This window comes from Schistocerca piceifrons, chromosome 3, assembly GCF_021461385.2.
Source record: "Schistocerca piceifrons isolate TAMUIC-IGC-003096 chromosome 3, iqSchPice1.1, whole genome shotgun sequence".
NCBI classification, from domain to species: Eukaryota; Metazoa; Arthropoda; class Insecta; order Orthoptera; family Acrididae; genus Schistocerca; species Schistocerca piceifrons.
Genome location: NC_060140.1, coordinates 345,291,798 through 345,297,777, shown reverse-complemented (window position 1 = coordinate 345,297,777; position 5,980 = coordinate 345,291,798). Strand labels below are relative to the sequence as shown.

At 47.5% G+C, this 5,980-nt stretch overlaps 1 pseudogene; it reads left to right on the top strand.

Annotated features, from left to right (window-relative positions):
• Positions 1 to 5,545: 5,545 nt before the first annotated feature.
• On the top strand, positions 5,546 to 5,663 carry LOC124790832 (annotated as a pseudogene).
• Positions 5,664 to 5,980: the final 317 nt, after the last annotated feature.

The following is a 5,980-nucleotide window of genomic DNA, read 5'->3' as shown; positions in this document are numbered from 1 at the left end:
TTTGACTTAATCTACCGGCAAGTCACGACTGTTCACATTGTGTCGTTTTGAATTTCATTGTCGGCTATTGGGACATTCCTGCGAGCAACAACGTGTGTTTTCAAGTTGTCAATTTTTAGCCACCCTCTGGTGGAGTTTACTGTACTTTTATTTTGAATTGAAGTGCACCAGCGGAATCCTCTGCCTTGTGGCCGTTAACGTTCCGGTTACCTGCCCTGGCCGTTGACGTAAATTCACGCATTGTATTTCCTCATCGTGTTGTCGCTGTCAAACACGGTGTGTAGTTTGACATCTCAATGTATAATTGGTTGTGGGCATCAATACCTTCTACGCTGTTCCATTAAACTCCCTATTGTGGGCTGGTCGGGTGGAGTGGAAGTTATCTTGTCGGTGGGTCTGTTGACTGACTGTCTGTCGGTTGGGTTGTCGTCGGATCGAGAATGGTTGGGCCGACTACCTGTCTCATCTAAGCGTGCGTTAGTGTTTGAATTCCAGGCCGACCCTCAGAATCTTCTGAGCGCCGTTGGGTGTACTGCCTTTTCTTATTTGTTCTTGTTGTTTGTATTTGTATGGCTTATAGCCGATTTTTAAGTTAAGGTTGTTTTGCCCTTAAGGCGTAAGATTGTTTGAGCCTTCAGCCTAATTTAAAGAACTGTTTTAAGGTAAGGCCTTTGGCCTATTAAAAATTAATTTGATTTGAGCCTTAAGTGATGGGCCTTCAACCGATTTTTAAATTAAAATTATTTTGCTCTTAAAGTGTCAGATTGTTTGGGCCTTCAGCCTAATTAAAGAACTATTTTAAGATAAGGCCTTTTGCCTTTTAAAAATTTAATTTTGGTTTGAGTCTTAAGCGATGGGCCTTCAGCCGATCTGAAAGAACTGATTTAAGATACGGCCTTCTGCCTTTCTAATTTCTGATTTTGGTTTGAGCCGATTTTAAATTAGTGGTCTTGCCCTTAAGGCATGAGATTGTAAAAAAATGGTTCAGATGGCTCTGAGCACTATGGTACTTAACTTCTGAGGTCATCAATCCCCTAGAACTTAGAACTACTTAAACCTAACTAATCTAAGGACAGCACACACATCCGTAGCGGTCGCGCGGTTCCAGACTGTAGCGCCTAGAACCGCTCGGCCATCCCAGCCGGCATAAGACTGTATGGCGCATTCAGTCGGTAATTAAGTTCCAAAAATTAATGCTGTGTTTTTTTTTAATTTTCGGGGTTCTTGTAATGTTTAATCATATAAATGAAGTTGTATGTTCGAGTGTAACTGACAGCCGCTTATTTTGGCCCCTTTCCACAATTTAAAGTACCTGTCCTGTCCTGCGGGTTTAGCAGGGCGTCTCACATTGTAATAGACAACAGTGTAATTAGTGTAGTTCTGGGCCAAGTGGCGCATCGGTTAAGGTTTATGTTTCGAATTCGCGAATAAGCTAGCTAGTTCAAACTGCCTGTTGGCTTCTGTCTCGGGTTCTTCGGCCGACGCTTTTTTGATAATTTCTCTAACGTTTTGTCAGCACGAGTGGGTGGCATTCTCAAAGCTGCAATCTCCATTGCTGGTGGTGGACTGGAGTCAAGCTATCGGCTGCAGATTAAATGTACCTGGCTCGCCAACATCCAAGGGCTTTTTCGTCATTTCCGGTGCGGTTCCCCCATTGCTGCCTGCAACGGTCGTTCGCTGCATCACGGGAATCCAGGATCGGTTCACCTTGAGGCTTTCTTCTTTCTTGTTGAAACTATTGACATGTTGTGTCTTTCTATTGCTTCCCTGAGCAAGCGGGTGCATGCAGCGCGTGCTCCGCCACGGCCAATTTCTTTGCCTGCCCCAACATGCAGTACCGCTTTGTTCGGTGATCCTGGTGTTGATTGATACTCCATGTACATAGTATTCTGTGTATTTCAGAAATAGCAAGAGGGTACGTTTTCTCCTTTGCCGATCTGAGACACTCTTTGATATGGTTTGTCGGTTTATAATTAGTCTTTACGCCTCGTTTGCCCAACATACTAAAGATCTTTCGTAATCCATACAGCCGACTTGATATGACTTCTGTTTTACGCACAGAAACACTGCCACTTCTCCTGTATGGATTATCGAAGCTTCATAAGAACAATATCTCATTAATAGCGATTGTTAACAATCCTGGCTCACCGACGTATAAATTTCGGAAGACTTGGTCTCTCTGCTCCAGCCACAAGTAGGAAAGTCTGATACATACACATACTCAGAATATTTAATTGAGAAGCTGAAGAAAGTGGAACTTGGACCAGACGACATTCTGGTCAACTTCGATGTTTTGTTTAAAAAAGTTCCACTCACTGATTCTCAGGAGTATATCGGTCCATTTTCCCGCAAGACATCACCAAGCCTTTTCTTGGAACTATTTCATGTGTAATGGCAACTTCTATGGAGGGCGTCGCCATGCGTAGCCCACTTAGTCCAGTGGATGCCAACTTCTTCATGGAACATTCAGAAGCACAGACCCTGGACTTGGCACCTTGTAAACCTAAGGTGTGCTTCAGATACGTCGACTATGCCTTCGTTGTGTGGAGCTATGGTGAGGAAAACTCGATGACTTCCTAAGACCCCTAATAGTCTCCATGATAACATATAATTTATCATGGATGCACAAAAGGATCAACAGCTACCCTTTCTAGGTATGCTGGTCACGAGGATGAGTGAAAACCAGGGACACATCGTGTATCGAAAACCGATATATACGAACCAGTACCTGCAGAAGCTATCAAATCCCTTTCGGAGCCAGAAAAGAGGCATGATTAACATGCTAGTAAGGTAAACAAGACGAACACGTGAGCCGCAGCACCTCAGACGCGAGGTGCAACAGCTAGAAAGCGTTCTGAAGAGCAATGGATACTCCATCAATTATACAGGGAACCTCACGGAATCACACACTGGGCGAAATGACACATTGGACAAAAAAATGTCGGGTGCTGCCTTTCAGTCATACATTCCCGGAATCGGCCACGTAACTTAGTGCGGAAACACAGCGTAAAAACTGTTTATAAACCAACAAAGGAAATCGGGAGTGTCTCAGTCGGCAAAGCAGTAAAGGGACCCACTTGCTATGTCGGAAATAAACAGAATACCATGTACATGGAGAAAAGTATGTTGGAATAACTCTATTATCAATCAGCACCAGGATCACCGAACATAAGCGGTACTGCAGTTTGGGGCAGGTGGAGAAATCGGCCGCGTCGGCGCACGTCTGTGTGAGACCTATTACGTAGTACTATTCCCCGAAATGGAAGTTCTTTCTGTACAAGAGATATTACATCCGCTTGTTCAGGGAAGCAATAGAGATACACAAACATGTCAATAGCGTCAACAAGAAAGAAAAAAGCCTCAAGGTGAACGGCCTCTAGATTCCTGGGCAGAGATAGATCAATGCTGGTAACAAGGGAAAACCGCAGCGGAAATGGCCCGTAAAATCGCTTGGACATTGGCGTATCAGGTACATACACATGTCAGCCAGAACATTATGATCTACCTAACAGCCGGTATGTCCATCTTTGGTACGTACAACAGCGACGACGCGTCGGGGCATGGAAGAAATGAGGCCTTGGTAGGCCGCTGGAGGGAGTTGGCACCACATCTGCAAGCACGAATTACCTAATTCCCGTAAATTGCGGCGAGGGGGGCGATGAGTCTGATGCCAAGTTCAATCACATCGAAGATGTGTTCGATCGAGTTCAGATACGGCGACTTGGGGGGCCAGCACATCAATTGGAACTCGCCACTGTGTTACTCGAACCACTCCATCACACTCCTGGCGTTGACATGTCGCGTTATCTTGATAAAAAAATACCACTGCTGTCGGGAAACATGATCGTCAAGAAAGAGTGTACGCAGTATGCAACCAACGTACGAGACTTCCTGGCCGTCATGGTGCCTTGCACGAGCTCCAGTGGGCCCATGGATGCCCACGTGAATGTTCCCCAGAGCTTGTCTCTGTCCCGCAATCCAGGGGTCAAGTAGTTGTTCCCCTGGAAGATGAAGGATTCACGCTCTCCCATCGGCATGATGGAGAACGTATCTGGATTCATCAGATCATGCAACACTCTGCCACTACGCCAAATCCAGTGCCAAAGGTCACGTTCCCATTTCAGTCATAGTTACCCATGACGTGGTATTAATATTGGCACATTCGTAGGTCGTCGGCTGCGAAGGCCCATCGTTAGGAGTGTTCGGGGCACTGTGTGTTCAGACACACTTGTATTCTGCGCAGCACTAAAGTCTGATGTTAGCTCCGCCACAGTTCGTCGTATGTCCTGTAACGAGGAGTGGCGCCCAACTCCACGACGTCTAGACGTGGATTCACCTTTGTTTCGCCACGTGTTCAAGACGCTCACAACAGCACTCCTCGAACACACTACATGTCGTGCAGTTTCCGAAATGCTCGAGCCGAGCCTCCCGGCCATCACAGTATGCCCTCAGTCAAACTCGGATAGATCGCGCGGCTTCCCCATTCTACACACGGACAGCATGCTAACTCTCATTACATGCACCATGCTTGTGTCTGAATAGCAGTCATTTTTCGCCAGATGACGCTGGACGGGTTTATGCAGATAATAAATCGGTGTTCATAATGTTCTGGCTGATCTGCGTATAATCTGCAGCCGCGACATTGACTCCAGTCCACCACCAGCAATGGAGATTGGAGCTTTGACATTGCTGGCCACTCGTGCTGCGGAAACGTCGGAAAAAATTGTCAAACGAACATCGCCCGAAGAATCCTAGACAGAAGCCAACAGCGAATTTGATATCAAGGGGCCACGAAAGCCTTAATAATTTTGAAACCTAGTTCAATTCCCCTTTTGACGACCTGCGTTCAGGTTGTCCTAGGATTTTTTTGAATTTCAAGGGAATGCCAGAGTAGTACCTTCGAGAGGCACAACCACTTCTTTACTACACCCCCTTCCGACCTTTTTGATTTACAGAACTCAGAGGTGGACGCATTTGTAACAGAAACAAAGCTAATACTGTGGAAGGTGAACACAGCTTCAGCCGGCAAGACAGGCCTGCAGGCGCGAGCACCGCCAGGAAAGGGCGTTGCGGCGAGAGGCGAGTCCAGATGTGCGGAGAAAGTGACGGACGCAAATATTCGCACGCGGCGTCGCGGCTGCAGGCGGCTAAAACTGCTGGAAAGCGGCAGGTCGACGACCCCGCACCACGCCGCGCCGTGCCGTGGCGAACCGCAGCCGGCTGCGTCCGGGCTCACGTTTCCACCTCTCGGGCTTCTTCCGCTGCTTCTACCATTCCACTCGACCGTTTGACGAACTCCGGTTTCCAGAGCTAGAACACGAACGTGTAAGTGCTATTTGTCCGCGATTTCTTTTTCTCGGCCAGGGAGGAGCGAAGAGAGCGGAGGCTATTTGCTAAGTATCGCAAACGGACTGCCGGTGGGAGGAGGGAGGATTGGATTAAGTAAACGTAGACTCTCCCATGCAATACCGACAACCTAACCTAAGAAAAACCAACTGTGCTTCATTGGTGTATTTAATAACAAGAAACCGTCTTCCATGGCTACGCCAACGGCCTTGCCGCAGTGGTAACACCGGTTCCCTCCAGATCACCGAAGTTAAGCGCTGTTGGGCGTGGCTAGAACTTGGATGGGGGACCGTCGGGTCTGCCGAGCGCTGTTGGCAAACGGGATGCACTCGGTTCGTGTGAGGTGAATTCAGGAGCTACTTGATTCAGAAGTAGCAGCTCCCGTCATGAAAACTGACAACGACCGGGATAGTGGTGTGCTGACCACATGCCCCTCCATATCTGCATCCAATGGCGCCTATCAGCTGAGGATGACACGGCGGTTGGTTGGTACCGTTGGGCCTTCTGAAGCCTGTTCGGACGGAGAGTTTGTCACAACACGTTAACTGTTGCTACTGTGAGAATTTCCTAGCTAACTCCATTTTCAATTGGCTTCAAATGGCTCTGAGCACTATGGGACTTAACATCTATGGTC